Genomic DNA, 21,439 nt, shown 5'->3' with positions numbered 1-21,439 from the left:
TGAAACCAATTCCTCTTCCAATTTGATCTGCCCAACCTGAACCTTTTTTACAGAAACCTTAAGTCAAGGAATGACAGTTCAGTGCCGTTATCAATGAGTTCTTTAAACTGACACTTTTCTGTGCCTCAGGTATATAAGTTATTGAGGAGGATCCCATAGAAAGGAATGCAAATTAGGGATGTCTGTTGATGGTTGTGCTTGTGACACAGCAGTAACATGGGAGGCATCAGGCTTGAGCTCTTTTTGGCATTTGAGATGTGTCAGTTTGTCTGATGTGACATTTGGCAAAATTCAGCTTGTCCAGCTTTGTCAGTGCACTGAAACAGTGTTTAAATTCATATTATGCTCCTTGACAGGCCAACCTGAGACAATTACATCATCAAGGTAACACTGAACCACTGACTGACCTTTGTGGATGTTCATATCAGACTCTGAAAACAGCTTGGCCCCAATGCCAACCCATACGGTACTCTCTTGTAACAAAATAGGCCACTGTTTGTAATGAATGACTAAGTGAGGCTGCAGCTATCCTTATAAATTATGACTTGGTGGTAGGCACTTTGAAGATCAAGTGTTGAGAACAAAATAGACCCTGACAATTCAGCAAGCATTACCTCCATGTACTGTACAGTAATGTAGTGGACATTTTACTACCACGACAGAATTATGTGGTTCTCTCAAGTGCACACAAAGTTTGTATGCCTCCACCTTTCTTTGTAGTGACAACAATTGGTGATTTGATCAGTTCAGTCATGTCCTGCTCAATTAGTTTCTGCAGTATTTGTGACACAGCATCATGCACTGTGAATGGCAAATGCCTCCATTTCGTCTGTACCGGTTTTACGTCATTCCAGACTTTGACGAAATGTTAGAATACTTTTGCACACTCTAGCTTTTCAGACTTCATACTCTTATATCAGCTGCATTTATATTACCTTGAAATGATGCATCCGTTTAGCAGTTGCATTTCTAAGGCGGCGAACAAGTCTCTTTCAAACACAGTGGAGCCGGTGCTGGCTACATACACTTCTGCTGAAATGCAACAATCACCAAAAGTAATTTTGGCTTCCATGCAACCCTTCACAGCTATAACATTTCCACTATAGCTCATTAACCATTTTTGGTTTTGAGAGGACAGCAGTGGTGAATTGCTGAATATACAGTGACATCAGAATAATCGATTCAGCTGATCCTGTGTCCAGCATTAATGTCATATTCTGCGTTGTGCTGTTTTCACAAACCTGAACAGTGCACATTATTTTGCTGGAATCACGAGGAGATATTTCTACAGTTAACACAGTTGGATCGGGAACAGAAATCTCACTTACACATGTGTACCTGCTGCACACTTTATCGAAATGTCCTTTCTTTTTGCAGGAGTTACAAGTGGCATCTTTAGTATCTTTGGGAGTTGGCTTGGAACCACACCTGAAGCACATTTTCCCCTGTGATGACATTGAGGTCATCACAGGGGAATTTATTAATTAATTTATTACGGTAAAAAAAGATTCTGTTAATTTAAAATGAAAATGAAAGGCAGTCCCAATACAGTACTGTAACACGTGGGACATTCTCCCTAGTGGCCACTAGAGGTCAATAGAAGGATAAAGACTAAGTTTGAAGATTGTTTTGTTATTGTTGTGTCTCTGTTCGCTGTATTCCCCTTGATTGATCCCAGCTGTGTCTTGTTAAACTTGTTGTTTTTGTGTATATATTGCCCTCTCCGTCTTTGTTAGTTGTTAACCTTTCATGGATGTAACGGTTTGCTCTGTTATTTTGTTTTGAGTTTTTTTATGTTTATTTCTCATTGAAAAATCTGCACATAGATTTTCCTTCTCTCACCTCTTTCCTGCAGACATTACAGAACAACTGACCAGACTGTGGATCTTGCGACTTGCAATTGCTGTCTCTCAGACAAGGAGGTGAAACTATCGAGCAATATACAGAGCAGTTCTGCTGTCTCTCTCAGGATTTCAATTGGGGAGATATTTGTCTCAAGGACTGCTATCAGATCGGACTTAATGAGCATGTGAAGTCCTGTCTGCCAGGTGGCAGACGTGAACTTTCCTTGGTCAAATTCATTGATTATGTTTTGAGGCTCACATTGTCCCATTACACTGTGGGGTATGGCAGTAATCCCGTGCGGTCAATGAGCAAGCGCCCATGCCTGCCACGGTCAACAAGCCAGTTCCTAAAGCCTTGTCCGTCCCAGAGCCAGCAGCTGAAACCTTGGCCATCCCTTGTGCCAGCATCCTTGGCCACAGAGGTCATTCCCACAGCACTGCTCCTGGCCGTCTGGAGGAGGAGGAGGAGGGCCCCTGCTCTCCAGTCGTAGCCTGCCCTCACGGCCACGGAGGCCGTTCCCCTGTCGCAGCCTGCCCTCAAGGTCACGGAGGCCATTCCCCTGTCGCAGCCTACACTCACGGCCACGGAGGCTGTTCCCCAGTCGATGCCAGCATTCCAGACCATGGAGGCAATTCCCCAGTCTCTCTCCAGTGACTCTGCTCTCTGAGTCTCCACGTCCTGTGGCTCCACCCTCTGAGTCTCTGCCCCCTGAGCTTCAGCCTCCTGCCTTCCATGGCTCCATCTCCAGTGACTCTGCCTGCTGCTGCTGCTCCACCACCTGAACCCTTACCTCCTGTGGCTCCATCTCTGTAGCCTCCGCCTCCTGCAGCTCTGCCTCCTGAGTCTTTGCCTCCTGTGGCTTCATCTCCGGAGCCTCCGCATCCCGTGGCTCCGCCCCCTGAGCCTTTACCTCCTGTAGCTCCATCTCCGGATCCTCTGAGTCCAGCAGCTCCGTCCCCTGAGTCTACGCTTCCTATGAACTTTTAGTTTGTTTTGTTTTATGTTATAGAGCATCTCGAGACGCTCCTTAGATGGTGACTCTGTTGCACTTGGGACATTCTCCCTAGCATCCACTAGAGGTCGTTAGAAGGATAAAGATATTTCGTTTGAAGACTTGGTTTTGGTTTTTGTTGTTTCTCTTTGTTCCCCTTGATTGATCCGAGCTTGTCTTATTAACCGTGTGCGTGTGTGTTATAACCCTCGTTTTCTCCATCTTTTTCAGTTGTTAAACTTTCATGGATGTAACAGTTTGTTCTGTTGTCATATTTTGAGTTTGTTTATTGAGTGAGTTTTAATTAAAAGACCAGCACATAGATCCTCCATCTCTTGCCTCTTTCCTGCAAACGTTATAAGTACTAAATAACCCAATTTTTAATAAAACATGTAGAATAAAATTAACAAAGAATGTAAAATAGAAGCATTTTCACTTGTTGTTTCAGACTTTTGGACTGCACTGTACATACAGTGCTCCTGAAAAGTATTTGGACAATAACATTTAAAAATGCATGAATGTCACTGCATAAGATAACAAATTATTAAACCAATTAGTATTTAATTTCAAAGCAAAAAAAGTCAACAACATTTTTTGCACAAACACAATTTTGAAGCAAAAACAAATCAAATAATAATAAGTTTGTTACAAAAGATAAAACAATATATACTGTTCAAAATGAAGACAAAAAAGGGTATTTGGAAATTTTCTGGTTGTCCATAGTTAATATGATGAACTAATGGAATGATATTTCAAAATTTTTAAGTGTGGTTTAGGTGTCCAAATACTTTTTCTTTGGCTGCTGTAGCAATAAAACTTGAATCCGTTAATGTATTCCATAAAACAACACATATTGGGCAGACACCTTAGTCATCGCAGTCACCTGTCAACAAAGTATCCAGTGATGGGGCCCTCAGTGGTCGTGTTAGGAGGTTTCCAGGACACAATGACATAATCTCTGTTAGCATCATGGATTTTGATGTCCATCGGGGCTCCTGGAGCTTGAGGAACTGGAGGTGGACCATCTGTTAAGAAGACAACACATGATGACTCCTAGACATCACTGATGCACAAATGCACTGAGGGATCAAACCCTTCTTTGAGCTCCACCCGGTTTGGTTACTTTGCTCACTCAGACAAGCTTTAGAGAACATCTAAATGGTTGAATTGAAAAAAAAAAATTTTAAACTCCAATTTTCAGCTAAATGTGCTTGTAATGTGGTTCTAAAAATGAAATGGATATTATTCCTAGACAATTATTTATAATTTAAAAAAAAGCTTTTATCTGCTAAAATGATTATATCATGCTGTAACATGATGGAAAAACTGCAGAGACTGCAAACTGACATTGAGACAATGTTATCTAATCTAGACATATGCTAATTAACTTGACAACAGCAGAGAGAAAAGCCTAATTTAAAAGGGATTGCGACTGATAACATTAGTGTATGTGAACAAAATGTTCCTACATATTCATACTATGGTACTGTGAACTCTTAAAGGAATGTTCCAGCTTCAATACAAGTTAAGTTCAATTAACAGCATTTGAAGCATAATGTTGATTTCCACAATAGCACAACACACACATAAATAAAAATTGCAGTCAATGTAATGCCCTTACAATGAAAGTGAATGGGTCCAGTACATAAAAGCTAAAATACACACTGTTTCAAATAACCACAACATGTAAACATTATACATGTTAATATGACTAAAGTGTGATAAAATCGCTTACTAATGTTTTCAGTGTAAAAGTAGGTGTTCTTAATGATGTTTTGAATGCTCATTTGGGAATGAGGGCTGAGTAGGATATTATTCACTATTATAAGTCCCTCAGCAACATCGTTTTACCACATTTGTTAATAATTTAATAAAAGTCTATTTGAAACTATCCAAATAAACTTATCCATAGACTTTCATTAGAAAAGAGCACAAGCTTGTGTGATATCTGGCGGACAGCAACAGTTGCTAAGTTAGGAGTAGTTAGTAACATTTGTGAAAGAGGGCTTAGAGAAGGGTCAATTACAGCTCTGAAACAGATGACATTGTCTCAGATAATTTATGCTAATCCAGTCCTTCAAAGGCCATTAAAAGTAATAACATATGAAGAAAACAAAACATGAGGGAATTTCATCAAGTCATGGCAAAGTTCACAGCTCTTTTTACCTTCAACGTAGACGTAAGCGCTGTGGACAGCGTCCCCTCCCTTGGTCACCATGCGGAGGGTGTAAAGACCCTCATCATCTTTAGCGAGTTGAGTGAGTGTGAGCTGAGCGACACCTCCCCCTGTCTCCATTTTCACCCACTTGGACACTTTCAGGAGGTGCTCTGGAGGGACCACACAAGAATATGAGGTTTCACTGAAGAGAACATGAAAATATTGCTTTTGTGGAATATGCTGCAGATCTGGAGTGGGAGTATAATCTCATTTTTGAGGAGAAATAATGAGTCATGAAATATGATGCACTTCTGACATCAGGAAGTGATGTTGTAGAAATAGTCCTAAGTGTGTATGCATATGATTTAATTGCAAAAAAAGCAACTGGAACTTATGGAACCTATTAAGAACATGTTTGGGTCATATTTAACCCAAAAATATGTATATATTTTGCAAAAGGTAAATTAAGCCTATTTTTACAAACTTTGCTTTTTTTTCCTCCTCTTTTCACGCCAATTTGGCAAGCCCAATTCCCAATACACTCTAGGTCCTCCTGGTGGTGTAGTGACTCGCCTCAATCCGGGTGGTGGAGGAGGAATCTCAGTTACCTCCACGTCTGAGACAGTCAATCCGCGCATTTTATCACTTGGCTTGTTGAACGCGTTACCGCGAAGATCTAGCGCGTGTGGAGGCTGCACACTAATCTCCACGCACAACTCATCACGCGCCCCACAGAGAGCGGAAACCACATTATAGCGACCACAAGGAGGTTAACCCAACGTGACTCTGCCCACCCTAACAACCGGGCCAATTGGCTGCTTAGGAAGCCAGACTGGATTCACTCAGCTTGCCCTGGATTTTAATTTGTGACTCCAGGTGTGGTAGTCAGCATCTGTACTTGCTGAGCTACCCAGGACCACCATTTTTACGAATGATTTTCAATGGAACCCAACAGCTTCCTTCCATTAAACCTATAATAGGAATTTCAGACGTCCCTATGGTCTGAGAAGTTATCAGGGATAACTGACTCTTATGAGTCTTCTTAATACAACGCTACCTCCTGAACGAATGACTCTTATCAGCCGGTTCTTTTTAATGAATCAAAAACTTGAGAGACTTAAATCAGAGTAATTACTGGATGATTGCTGATAAGATATTAACCATGTTACAGGGACACAGAAAGTGGCTTATTGCAAAAACGCTGTGTTTTGCAAAAAAGTGCCGTTCCAGTTTATATGCACTGTATAAGTGGCGTACTCTTTACTCTTGTATACTGTAAATGCGGCTTGGTCAGTAGCAGCTTTCTCTAGAGCAATGTAATTTCCCTCTTACGTAAAACTCTGTGATTCCCCCTATGTACCAGCGCAGGTGAGAGACCATTGCTATTTTGCATTGGTGTGTATAAATGGGTATATTTTATAGTGTATGTGCTTTTTCCGCTGTACTCCAAGAAATGTTGGTTTTCCTGCAGTGTTGACTTATGGTTCCTATGACTATGACCTATCCAGTCTGTTCACTCACATTTGCATTCGTCAAAGACCCATCAGAATGCTGCTTATGTGTTTACATGGCCATATATATATATATATATTATTATTATTATTATTATTATTATTATTATTATTAAGCAATAATAATTATTAATATTTATTAAGCGGCAGGAAAATACTATATTATGTACACGTTAAGCCATTGCACCATTGATGTATACAAAAATAAAATCTGAATTTCAAACCACAAATATCATCACCATGATAAAGTCGCACTCGAGAGAGATACAGAGGCTGCATGGACAAGAACCAGCGGAAGCTGCTCGTTACGCGGGAGCTAGTCTCAGCATCAGATGGCGTGCCCACCAAATGCCCACAGTTTCTCAATCTGCTCGCAAACACGCAAATCTGATTGACTGATTCAATAGAGTACATGCATACAGGATGTTTTATCAGTCCGGATGGAAGACGAGTTGTGTTCATTAGGTTCCATGTTGATAAAATGAGCACTTTTGAGGAGTTTACAAGGTTAGTGACATCAAATCTTTTAAAGATTTTCAGAGTTTTGTTTGAGAAAAATTATGTGGATATCCACAAGCTGAGCACATTTTCTGCTTTGTTTACTTAGTTATTTCTGTGAAATTCTCTGTAATGTGGTTTTCTGTACAGTACTTAAAACTCTCTACACATTTTCTGCTATTCTCCTGTGTTTTCTGTGCAATCTCCCACATAGACTCATTTATATGAATTATTATTTCCTCCATGCCGGTCTTATATTGTGGTAGGCTACATCTCCGATAACACCACCCCTTCAGTTAGATGGCTTTTCCTGTCTAAATAGGCGGTTCTTGGCCAATTGAAGCTGCTATAGAGCACAGACATATGCTGCAGTCATATGTCTGGCTACGCAAGACTACGTGGGAGCCAGACACACTTGTTCGATGTACTGGTGTGCACCAGCCGACCCTCTTTAATCGAATACTGGATAGAACCACCATTTAAAATATTGTGCTATATAAAGTCAGTTAAAAACAATTATTACAACATAAATTGGGAATAAATTTGTTGATAGGATTTTTTTCTAAGCTTTATAGGATTTGTATGATCATCAGTATGTAATCAGTTTGCAATGTTTGGTGTGCTGGAGTGGAATAGAGGAGATGCAGGATTAGAGTCTTTGTATCTTTTAATTACAAACACAGGAGTAGAACATTCGCTGGAGTGGAAGCAAACGCTGAAGTGGAAACAAACGCATTAACAAACATATCCATTCAAACATAACAATTCAAGGACTGACAAAACGTACAAAAATAGAGGGTTTATATACACATGGACACTAATGAGGGAATGTCATACAGGTGGGGATAATATTGAAGTGATTGGGGCAGTGGATTCTGGGAAACATAGTGCTGGGGAAAACCTCAAAATAAGAGTCCTAGAATACAGTGGAGACAAACTGTGACATTACACCCCCTCCTTTAAAAGGGTGACAACTGGCACCCCAACATGGATGATGGTAGGGTGATGACATTAGAAGGATCCCAGGAGGATGATCTGGGGGCCTAGTGGGTGGCCTCAGGGCTGCGAATGGGTCAGCAGGCTTGGGAGGCGGCCATAGAGAAAGTACTGTGTCAGGAGGCCTGGGAGTTGGCCGGAGGGCAAGGACTAGGTTAGGAGGCCTGGGAGTTGGACAGAGGGCAAGGACTAGGTCAGGAGGTGGAACCTCTGGAGGAGGAGACTCTGGGGAAGTGGGCAGAGCCACTGGAGACACAGCGGGCGGAGCAGAGGAAGAGTCCGAGGGCGGAGCCAGGAGGAGCCAAGGGAGGTGGAGCTAAGGAAGACTTAAGGAGAGGAGATGAAGGCTGAGATGTGGAAGACTCTGGGGGTGGAGTCATGGAAGGCGGAGCTGCGAGAGGCTCAAGGGTTGGAGCCATGGAAGGTGTAGCCGTGACAGGCTTGGGGCTGAAAGCCGTGGAAGAGACTGGCGAATGACCTCTGTGGTCGTGAGCACTGGCAGAGACTGGGGAACGACCTCCGTGGTTGTGAGCACTGGCATAGACTGGGGAGAAGGTGCCCTCTTCCTTCTCTTTCGGCCAACAGGGAGCGTGGTTATGGGGACAGTCGAGGCTACAGGCACTGGCTCTGGGACGGTCAAGGCTACAGGTGCTGGCTCTGAGACGGTCGAGGCTACCAGCACTGGCTCGCTAAACATGGCAGGTGTGGGCACTGGCTCGCTAACCATGGAAGGTGTGGGCACTGGCTCACTAACCGTAGCAGGTGTGGGCACTGGCTCGCTAACCGTGGCAGGCATGGGCACTGGCTCTTTGACCGTGGTCACTACCACTGGCTGAGGCAGGGAATCGAACACCGGAAACAGGATAGGATGAGCACCCCCAAAAATTATTATTTAGGCGAGTCAAATGGAGTGGAGATACCTTGGAGACAGAGGGCGAGGAAGGAGTTGTGGAAGCTGGGGCCGAGGAAAGCTTGGAGTTACCGCCATAACCCTCAAGGTGAGGAGAGAAAACCGGGAGATTAGGTATTTTGGAGAAGAGGGTAATGAGGGTAGATGGAGGATTAGAGTACCCGCAACATACTCCACCAGGGAGATATTGCCCACCACATGAAGCGCTGTTGTAGGGTTAAAGTTTATTCACATACCATAAATGGGTTTGAGGTACTCATCGGAAAAGTCTGTAGTAGCTGCGAGGCAGAGGAACCTGGTTGAGTCTCCCAGTAGAGGAAGATCCTGCCTAAAAAGCTCCAAAAATAAAGGTGTTGGCTCCATGCTCAGTGAAGTGCTCTTTGAAGTGAGGCTTTGTCGGTGTGGTCAGTCCTTCTGTAATGTTTGATGTTCCGGAGTGGAACAGAGGAGACGCAGGAGTAGAGTCTTTGAATCTTTTAATTACAAACACAGGAGTAGAACATTCGCTGGAGTGGAAGCAAATGCTGGAGTGGAAACAAACGCATTAACAAACTGTAAAGTGATCAATGGAAAGGAGGAGGCGAGAACCGGCTTGATAATATAAATAATAGTTTTAATGACAAACTTAAACAAAAGACAAACACACACATATGACGGACATGTCCGTAAACGATCTCTCTCTCCCACACAATCCTCTGCAATCGAACTTTATCCCTCTCGGGAGGCTTGATTAGCCTAATACGGGACCGGGTGTGTATGATCACGACCCGGCCCCGCCCTCCGCCCTGCCACACAAACATATCCATTCAAACATAACAATTCAAGGACTGACAAAACATGAACAAAACTAGAGGGTTTATATACACATGGACACTAATGAGGGAATGGCATACAGGTGGGGATAACAATTAAGTGATTGGGGCAGTGGATTCTGGGAAACGTAGTGCTGGGTAAAACTTCAAAATAAGAGTCCTTGAATACAGTCGAGACACACTGTGACACAGTTTTGATATTGAGTTATAATAACCGAATACTGAGAATTTTTTAATGAGAAATATTTTAATATCACATTAATGCATGTCATCAATAGGTGTTCTATGTATTCTTTGTTCTCAAAGTCACTGTTTTGACACAATAACAATATAATGCACAATTCAAATCAAATTAATACCAGCCTTTCATTCGTATTAATTTGCTCTCAAAGTTTCCATTTCTGAAATGACTTTCTGGCTTTATATATACTTTGTTGTGGGTGCAATTTAATTCATTTGCATCGACATTTCCCTTTATTATGCGCATTTGGAGGCATGCCTCTAAATTGCATATTCATTTTGGGAAACATGCAAAAATTGCCAAGACAACGGAGGCCGTTTCCCAGGCTCTGCCAGCACTCCTGGCCACGGAGGTCATTTCCCAGTCGCTGACCATGGTGGCCCCACCCCCAGAGACTCCTCCAGTGGTCATGTCCGCTCTCCCAGAGACTCCTCCATCAGCATTCACATCCGCTCTACCAGAGACTCCTCCGCCAGCGGTCACATCCGCTCTCCCAGAGACTCATCCTCCAGCAGTCACATCCGCTCTTCCAGAGACTCCGGCCCCAGCGGTCATGTCCATTCTCCCAGAGACTCCTCGTCCAGCGGTCACATCTGCTCTCCCAGAGACTCCTCCTCTTAAGACTCATTTCCCTGATTCTCCTGGGGCTCCGCCTGCTCCACCTCCGGATCCTCCTCCTGGAATTCAATTCCCTGTCCCTACCTTATGGCCACTTCCCAGTCCTCCTGAACCAGTCCCGACCCTGTGGCTGCCTCCCAGGCCTCATAACCCAGTCCCTGCCCTGTGGTCACCTCCCTGGCCTCCTGATCATATGCCAACTCCTCCTTGGTCTCTTAATCATCCTCCGGATCCTTCCTCATCTTCTTGTCCCTGCCTGCCTTTCCGACCGATCTTTGGGTGCCATGAGTCACCCCTTTGGGGGTGGATGGAGGGGGTCTGTCACAAACTGCCCTTTGTTTCCCCTTATGAATGGACTTAATTTCCAAGGATACACCTTTGTTTATTACCCTCACCTGCCCTCCAACTTTCACAGCTGTTCCCTGTTCCATCATCAACCTTCTGTGTAAAAATACCCTCTGGTCTCCTTCCCTCATCGTCAGTTCTTGTTAGTTTGTCTGTTAGTTTGTTAACATGTTAATTTGAATGTTACAGACGTGTTTAAACAGCAAACTGCTGTTACCTATGATTGTCCCTTTTTCTCAAGTGTTTTATTTTCATCTTTATGTCTTCATCTTCTGAGTTACATTAAAAAAATGTGTCTGCGTTTGGATCCACACTTTCCCGTCTTGTCTCTCCCATCAACGTTACACAAGTTTGCACATGTTTTATTTTTTATAAACACTATAATTTAGTAAATCAGGGCCTTTGAGTTTTGTTGAAGTTAGTGGTATTTTACAAAAATAATGAATGAATGAAATCTCTCATTTAAAAAGTCTGAGCAAATACACCTTTTGCAAGAATCTGTTCTGTTAAAGGGTTAGTTCACCCAAAAATGAAAATTATTCCATAATTTACTCACACTCAAGCCATCCTAGGTGTATATGACTTTCCTTTTTCAGCTAAACACAATCAAAGTTATATTAAAAAATATCCTGGCTCTTTTAAGCTTTATAATGGGAGTGAATGGTACCTTAGATTTTGAAGCCCAAAAAGCACATCCATCCATCAAAAAAGTAATCCATACGGCTCCAGGGGGTTAATAAAGGCCTTCTGAAGCGAGGCAATACATTTATGTAAGAAAAATATCCATATTTATAACTTTATAAACTATAATTACTGGTTTCCGATAACGGCCGTCCGCGCATTCACATGAGAGTCAAGTTCCGGCGTATGACATAGGCGTTGCATAAGAAGTGTCAAAAGCGGAAGCGAGCGTTGTTTACAGCAAAGGAAAACGGTGAAAAGAAGTGAGTTGTTTTAGCTATACTTTAGATTTGTAATAGTCTTAAAATGTCTTATATATAAAAATAGTCTTAAAATAGTGTGTTTATTGTTCTTTATTTTAATGATTCTTCCATAAAAGTGCTTAAATAATAATTAATGGAACCACTAAGGAACCAACAATTCCCATCCCTATATATTATGAAATATAGGTATTTGTGTATCATGGTAGTTTTTATGTAACTGCCTTTATGTTGAGTTAGAAAAATCACTGTACTACATTAAAATCATGTAATATATAAAACAAAATTTAATTCATTAGTAATTGTGTAATAGAGTAATTATTCAATAGTAATAGAGAATCTACCGTAGCTCTCTATTGAAAATAATTGGAAATGGCCATATAGTAATGAGAATTTGAGGGAAATGTATGCAAAATTGTCTAGAAAATAATGTCAAACTTGAAAACAATTAATGTTTCTCAAAAAAATACCTAATTTTCTTTATGCAAAATATATTATTATTTGTTTTTATTTACTTTTCTTGTTTTGATTTTGGGATGACGTGTGACTTTTGTGAGAATCATTCACTTATGAAAGTTACATATATGTTGATGTCACATGGACAAATGGTGAATGCTACAATTATATGCAGCTGTCATTAGATCTATCAACTATCACTCATACTGTAGGTATTGTGTAGTAAAATTTGCCTACCATCTCTATACCATAAAGCCTCAGGCTGCAGATTGGCCAAGTTGGGGCTGATGGTCATCTTACAGGTCAAAGTGACCTTATCACCTTCTTTTCCAAAGGTCACATCAAACGTCTCAAGGAAGGTGATGTTAATCTTTGTATACTTGATTTCAGGTAAAATAGCATCTGAGAAATGCAGAAAAAACTGAAGAGTTACTTTCTTTCAGTATTTGTTTGTCAATTGTACTGATTATTCACTCTTTAATGAATAGATGTTTTCACACTTACACTGATAAGGCATCCAGGAATAAGTAGAGGTCCTCTCTTCCTCTTTGCACCCTATAAAGTGAACATGACAGCACTTTTACAATTCAGTTAGTAATTGTAGGTATTTTTACCAAAAGAATAGTTCTACTACACATACAGGACATTGTTGTACACAGAAAAGTACTAGATCAAAGTAGTTTAAACAGGGTTAGTGTGTTTGTTAGTCTTACTCTTCACAATGATGGAGGCCTGGCAGGATGTCTGTCCATGCGAGTTTGAGGCAACAGCCGTGTACATTGCAGTGTCATCAGTTCCACACCTACAAAAGTAAGTATAACTTATTCACAGGTGTTTAATCAATACACTTCTGGATCGCAACCCGTCTTCACCCACTCCACTAATTAATCAGTCAATAAATAATCACCATGTTTGCTATTTGATTGGATATGTGCCACAGTCATTCCCTAATTGACAATTGGAAAGCACATAAAGTGCTTCCCCATCATGATGGATAAATTGGCAGTTAACTAATGCGCTTGTCAAGAGGATAATTGCTCCAAACTAAATGCTAATGTGGCTAAGCGTCTGCTTTCACAACATGTTCAACATGGGAGGCTCCGAAGCTTGAATGGCAAACACGAGACGCAATGAAGGGGGAAAAAAATGAGAAGACTGTAGTGTGACCTTTATATTCCTTTACACTGGTGACGAAACCCGGGAAGGAGGAGGTATATGCCGTAGTTGAGTTCTCACTACTACCGTCCACCCCAACGGAGCAGCTGCGGCCGTCTGCCGGGTGACGGAGGAGCCGAGAGGCGAGGGGGACTGGACTCCATGACAGCCTGGAGCAATGGAGCCGCAGCCAGGGGCGTAGGAGTGCCCTGCCATCCCCCAGAAATGTGGAGGGGTCAAGAGGAAAGCGAATCTCCGACTGCCTGGAGCGGTAGGGCCGCTGCCAGGGGTGGAGAGAGTTTTTTTTTTTCATCTCTCTCTCCTCTCTCTCTCTCTCTCATTGCCGCTCCGCATTTGCCTTTTCCCTATCCTTAAATTGTACAGTGTTTTTTGGGGGGATTACTTCACTGTTACTGAAGTACCCCCCCTATTTTAATTATTTCTGTTTCCCTCCCCTTGTCCCCGTTCTCATCCAGGTAGACGTGGATGACCTGCCGGCAGACGGGGAGCGGAAGGCACGCCCCTCCCAGGGAAAGCGCGTCAGGGCCACTGCCAGGGGTGGAGGATCCCCTACCAGCCGCTGAAACGTGGCGGGGTCTGAGACTGCCGACCGTGAGCGGGGAGGGGCTCGCTGCCGACCGCCTGGTGGGGAGAACCGTTGCCAGGTGTTGGGGTATATGCCATTCCCCGAGAATGCGGCAGGGCATTCTGTCTGCCAGGGGCTGGAGGAATCCTCCGAACCGCCCAGGAACGTGCGGCTGTCATCCGTTAGAGGGTGGAGGAGTTGCCAAGGGCCAAGCTACGGAGTATCGGAGAACTGGCGTGTAAGTGTTTTTTTTTTCATCTTTCTCTCCTCTTTCTCTCTCACTGCCTCTCCGTGTTGGCCTTTTCCCTTTTTTTTTCAACATATTAAGCAAGATGAGTGCGAGTGTTTGCGCTATCTGTGGGTGTGTTTTATGTTAATGAAGTGGGGCAAAGCACAGTTTGCTATTTTCTTAAAAAATAGGTCATTACGCTAAGACGTTTGAGAACCATGTCTAATCTCATTGCAAATTTTAATATCAATTCCTGCATTTGCAGTTTAGGGATTTTAAAAGAGTTATTTTGTATAGCACCTTTCCAAATATATATAACTTTCCAAATGTATACATATATAACAAAACAATGAACAATGGAAGAGAAGAAAATCATAAGAGGTGAGACACGAGTGAGCAGGGCGAGAGCCAAAAGTCCCAGAGAGAGAGAGGTCGATAGAGAACATACAACACATACATCGTGGTCCGGAGCAACACAGGCAACAAACAGAGCAGGGAATGCATTGCATACAGCCCATTTACACTACCAAATTCTTATGAATGGGCTGTCTTCATCTATATCGACGTTTATTCAATATTTTTATTAATAGGATGCAGAAATTGCAATAACTGAAGAGGAGCCTCCAAATTAATTTGCACTTGACCCAGCCAATTTGAAATTTGCGCATGTGGTTTCGCCAACCTACTTGCCTAGATTTACCTAGACTTACACGAAAATATAAAAATTTCATGGCCATGCCCACTGACTTTGCATGTATGACATATTGCATAGCAATACACTTAAGGCATAGTGCTCTTAAAATAGGACACTTGATCTCTATTTTAATACTCTCAAACTCTGGAGTCACAAGAAGAGGAAGAATTGTAAAATTTGTCTAAAGGCACTTCACTTAGGAAATTTAATGGCCAAATAAAGTCATCACAGTATTCACATTATGTTGCTGTATTAGATTTTTTTATCACCAGAAAAATCATTTTTAATATATATATTGCCATTCTTTTGAGTCACGGCTGTTTGTCAGAAAGGTAATTGTTTGGTCAATTTTAGAGCAATGCCAAGCTTCTCCTGTGAGGTTTGTGCTCTGAATGCAAGAAGAGGACATAAATGTGACATAAGGGTAAGGGAGAGTGTCTGTTGGACTGACTTTGTGAAAGCAGTGAAAGCCAGCTCTCTTTAAGGAGCCGGAGTGTCAGATGACACCAAACTTAGAACTTTGGCATGAACAGCTGACAGGAGCTCAAGACACGGCGGCCCTGGACTAAATTGGAAACGTTCTCATGCAATCCCATTGACATGACTTCCTTTTGTGGAAATATACTTTTTTGTGAACTTTTATTGTGTTTTGGATGATTTTGGAGGTTTGGAGGATGAATCTCATGAAATCTGAAGCCTTACCAAACTGATCTCAAAGTGAAATCAGAAAAAGTAGGTTGGCTTTTCTTGAGCTAAAATCGGTCTGTGCTCTCAATATTGTAAACACTGCCCCCAGTGGCCAAAGCAGTAAGTGTTGTTTGGCATATTAACATTTGTGAGATCCTTTTTCCAAGTGAAATGTCCACAGATGGGTGCCAAATGTCAGTTGTGAAGTGAGTTGTTTTCAGTTGTACATGATGTAAAACAGTGAAGAGGAATGCATATTTTATAAACTGTAATCCACCTCACAACCCAAACCCCATACCTAAGACTAGCCATCAGTAGAGTAAAAATGTCATGTTAGAGGGGAAAAATGCAACCTCTGAATCGTGCTCATCACTGATTATGAAAATGTAATTACTTCCTGGTTTCAATACGGGTTCTGAACCCAGGTCTCCTATGCTGCTGATGAGATGGCACATGTCAGTAAGTCGGCATAATGTAACTGATCCTAGGGTACTGGAACTCTCTGAAACAACATGCCGACTTCCCGTGTGATTAAGTTGCCCTTATGGTCAAGTTTCACCCCAAAATCAAAGGAAAGAAAAAAATATGGTTTGCTGAAAGAAAATTAATCCTGTTTCAAGGGCTGTGAAGATTTTTATGATTTTCATGGAAATTAAGCACTTTTTTTGTGTCTGGGTTTGATCAACTATCTTTAATTGCAGCCTGATCTCCTTAAATTTACGTGACAATTGCAACATTTGTGCAAACCAAAACGTGCTTCATTACACGTTTGGCTGCAGTTTCCCAGTGATATATCCAGCAGGGGGTGCCACAATCCAGTAAAATGATGTTGTAATTAGATGAGGTTTTTAAGGTGAATATGAGATGGATTTATAAACGTACCTCCCTAACCAAAAACTTTAACCTAAACCTAACCAATAGTGTTTTTTTAAAAAGCAAACAACAAATCCTAACCCTAAACCAACACCTAAACCTAACCGAAAGTTATTTTAAAGCAAATTCGACATGAAAAACACATGTACTGAAGCAACCACATCATTTCACTTCTATGGCACTTCCGCTTCACTATCACTTTTGTTTCGAGCATCCTTGGCTGGGCTTGAGGCACAGTTTCCGAGTCCAAAGTCCACTCTAGCTGGTGAGGTACCGCAGAAGTTAATCACATTGGAATAAGTGTGTAAATGTTGGTGAGTCTGTAATACAAGCATTTGAATGTCTTTTTAAATTATGATTTAGAGTAAAAGTGTGAAAAATAAGATTTATAAAGTCATAATCAGCCGCTGTACTGTATTCCTGATTTGTGTGAAGTAAATAAAACACACAGTCGTTGTAGCGCCTCTAGTGTTCATTTCACCAGGAAAAGGCCGCAAAACAAAGAAAGTGGCCAGTAAAACTCATTTTTCAAAAATGTGGTTATAGTAACATTCATTCAGTGAGACTAGGCTGTTTAAATGTATACAGACTTAAAAATTACTGTACCATTACCTCACTATTGAGAATAATGGGAATTAGGAAACAAAACCTCAAAAGTAAAATGCCCAGTTGTAAGTTTTCTTGCTGTACCAAAAAGTGAAAGGTGACTGAGGCGGTCATTGTGCCTTTCCTTTTGTGTTCCACAGAAGAAAGAAAGTCATATAGGTTTGGATCCACATAATGGTGAGTAAATGACAATATATATATATATATATATATATATATATATATATATATATATATATATATATATATATATATATGTTTTCTTTTTGGGTGAACTTTTCTTTTAAAAACTTAAAGGTATGCATGTACTCATCATGCAAACTGAGTCTTGCTGTTGTATAGTTTATGAGCAAAACAGCACATTGTATCTCTGTCAGAAAAGACCAGAGCAAAGTTCACATTACTTGAGGATAGTGAGGGCATGATGTCCAGCACTGCTCTCCACAAAGCACTTTCCAGAAGACGTGTCCAAGATGACGTCATCCTTGAACCTGCCGAGAATTTATGATATATTTTTAATAGACCTTCTTAGCATTTCTTTACCATGCTCCATGCTTATTATTACATTTTAGATGTTGTTGCATTAGATAACACAATTTCAAACAATGTGGCATTTATTTCAAATAAAGGAAGCAAACTTTTTAAACAAAATAATTAGCAAAAAAAGTTTGTTTAGTTTGAAATGATATGAAATAGATATACTGTTCATAATTAGGACAAAATAGTTGGACACATTGTGCTTGTCAAATGTTAGTGGAACTAGTTCATAGTTACCGTTGAACTCCACTTGCGATTACTCTGCTAGCACACTTGTGTGAACTCGAGGGGAACTGACTTCATACAGTACATCCCCAAAAAAATCACTGCGACACCAGTTGCTTAAAAGTTAGGCAATATGGCTCATTAAAGTGAAGTTCTTTTGTTTGCATATGCCAATGATTATAATTTTTTTGTTATCTAATGCAATGAGTTTAATATATTTTACATTTTGGTTTCCAAATACTTTTGGGGGGGCACTTAAAATACAATTATATAATACTAGACATAAACTTGCGATTTCAACTCAAACTGACTGAGAAAATAGATATTGCATGGACAACTGGGGTATACGAAGCACAGTAAGACTTTTTGTGTGATGAAGCCTCACCAATTGACGTGTGGGGTGGGGTATCCCTCCACAGAGCAGAACAGTTTAATGAGAGTGTTCTCAAACACTGTGTGGGACCTCAGACGCACCACGAACTTTGGGCCCCTGATCATGGACTCTTCGCGGACATATTTCTCAGGCATCTTCTTCTCCACCTGATGAAAGAAGATAAATAATAACATTTGTGGTATGTGTGACAAACTGCAGTTGTGGCCTACTATAGGATTCAAACAGCTCTTGACTCTAAAAATTCTCTACAATTTCATGTTTTCAATTACTGTGGGAACCCTGCCACTACAAGTAACAGTAACTGACTTTAACATACAGAAAAACCCTTTTGCTTAACTAAGCTTGAAATGTGTTTGGGTTGAGTAATTACATAAAGTTGCACACTCTATAACAGCAATGATATTCTGAAATGGGCATGGTGTTGATGTAAAAGGCAACTTTACCACTCCCTTGATTCTCTTCTCTGTTTGGTATTTATATTGCACCTCTTCAGCTGCAGAGCTAAATGCACAAACACACATTGACATACATTAAAATGATAACACTGGGAAAGATCAAAGACTAACAGGTCAGCGCAATTGCCATGAGAAAAATAGGGACATCAAGCTATCAGCTGGGGTCAAAAGTTCATATGACTACAGGTTAGTAATAGGTTAATTCACTTTGACATGCATCCAAACATATACAAACACATATTTCCCATGCGTTTATGCAACACAATTTAGATCAATCCACAGAGGGAAAAAGTTACAAAATAAAATGACACTGATCTGCAAGTATTTATTTTTTAACTTTTTTATCTTACATTTCCAAATGAGTTCTAAGATGTTTTCACATATAAATATGTATATATGTATATTTCTTTCTCATTTTTTACCAATGTTCTCTTGAGAAAGCTATGGCCTTGACCTATAATTTGATCTGACTGCAAAACCAAAATAATGACCTTTTGACATCTCAGAGAGCAAATAATCACCACAAACGCAATTTGCTTGTTCTCTTCACTAATAAACCAATCTCTGCTAATCAATGATAAATTAAATCATGACCAATTGTGACCATCTGTCTTAGTTTAAGTTCCATAACTAATTGCAACTGACATTTTACAAACTTGAAATGAATTGAATTGGCCTCTTATCCTGAAATAACATGTATACTCCATTTATTTTGTTGCTTTCCAACATAAATGAAACTGGACAGCTTATCAAAGTGGCCTTTTCTAGTTTTCTTTATTCATTATTAAAGTCTCTCTATGTAAAATGCATTAGTAAAAGCAAACTATTTCTAGGCAGTGTTTATCTACAACAGCACAAGCAGAGGAACATATTCACATGAAGGTGTCTATTATAGTTCAGTTAATGTTGGTAATATAGGCTTTATTAGCATGTTATTACAATGTTACATTTTGTGTTTGTATTTTATTTCAACAAGTGGTTTTAGTATCGCTCTAAGCATCACGATTAGCTGCAATAATGAAACTCTTGCTGCTATGATTCTTCACCGTGTACCTTACCTTGAGTATTCCCGAACAACATATTTAGACTCAGTACTGCGGTAGTCTTGACTGAAATGCTTGTGTCTGGTAATGACTGCAGCCATATTTGGCAACCTCAAAGGACCTATGAATCAAACCAGGAACAAAAACATGCAACGTCTTTGCACACAAGACATAATGCTTGGATTGACAGATGCCCAAATGCAAACTAGAAGGAATTAGGCCTAGGATTACTCAATGTCCTATCTACTCAGTGTCTAAAGTATTTTAATAAATGTGTGGACCACTCCTGATATGATTTAGGTGTTAAGAAAGTGGACCTGTTTGTGGAGACAAGGAGGAGGGGGTGTTCTGGAGCTTTGGGCCTCAAGGAAGCCAAGCGTCAGGGCAGTTTAAAATTAGAGGTTGGGGGTTGGGATATCGGAGTGTCCAAGGAGATGGATACATTATTCCAGGGTTATTATTTCTACTGTATAGTGTACATTGGAGAAGCATGTTACTATAGTGTAAATGTTGTGTAATTCAGGTCAAATGAATTGGTATAAGACAAACTTATTACATAAGACTGAATCATTAGGTTACAAGGTAATTTTCAAGTGCAAATAACTCCTTAAGGTAGCAACTACACTTACCCACTTATTTCAGTGTACTTTCCATTTCTTATATGGAAAAATTAACTGTATTACCGTCTATTAACATAAAAAACATTCCACATTTCATTCCACACATTTTTGAGGGGGAATCATAAAACAAACAAACAAACAAACAGTTGTGCATACTTAAATCATTGCAGTGCTACACCACCTAAAACATGAACCCCATATGAACACAGCACATGCAATGTTTTCATGTTTTAAATCTTACAAAGCTCATAGCATCCACATTTCACAAGAACATTTTCCACAATAAACAAATTAATAAATAAAGCAATATAAATGTGTCTTCAGTCCAAATACTCATTCCTTCATCCTATACCAAAACATATGCATAAAGAGCACTACAAATATTTTAATTGCTCATGTTGTAATCGCCTTCAAAGTCAAGTGCAACTCCCACTCAAGCAAACATCATTTACAGATCAACATCCTACCAAGGTCAAGTTCAAAAGTCTACTTCAGTCTCAACAGTGAAGATTATTTCTACAAAAGTAACTCTGCGTTGTAAATTCAGAGAAAAAGTCTGGAAATAAATGGCCAGACACACTGTACTCACCCCTGGAGAATACAAGAGCGCAACGCGGAGGTAGATGAGCCTCTACCCGCCTAGGAGAAACCAGCTGATGAAAAGCAAAATATTATCCATTTGGAATGCTGCAGCCCCCACACCCCATTTATGGATGGGCATTAGACTATATATAGCATTTACACTAACTTCTCTCAACATTTCGTATACAGTCATTAAGACACAGATGTTTTCAAATGAGGGTGGAATTGGGGTTACATTCTGTAATTTTAAATATTTGTTGAGTTGAGTAGTATTCATAATATATAAACATAAATGGTTTAACCCTTGTGCATCAATACAAAAAAGTTACTCAGAGGTCCTTAGAGGACAAAATTGTCTGCGTCAAAAAACTGCCATAAAAAGATTATATATTAATATTATTTTCCACTTTCACTGACTAACCAACATCAGT

General features: G+C 40.5%; 1 pseudogene; it reads right to left on the bottom strand.

The window, feature by feature from the left end:
- LOC127660894 (myomesin-2-like) overlaps positions 1 to 21,090 on the bottom strand; it is a 74,278-nt pseudogene extending 53,188 nt beyond the window's left edge.
- Positions 21,091 to 21,439: the final 349 nt, after the last annotated feature.

This window comes from Xyrauchen texanus, chromosome 20 (genome assembly GCF_025860055.1).
Source record: "Xyrauchen texanus isolate HMW12.3.18 chromosome 20, RBS_HiC_50CHRs, whole genome shotgun sequence".
NCBI classification, from domain to species: Eukaryota; Metazoa; Chordata; class Actinopteri; order Cypriniformes; family Catostomidae; genus Xyrauchen; species Xyrauchen texanus.
The sequence above is the reverse complement of the archived record's forward strand: the minus strand, read 5'-3'. Positions and strand labels throughout refer to the sequence as shown.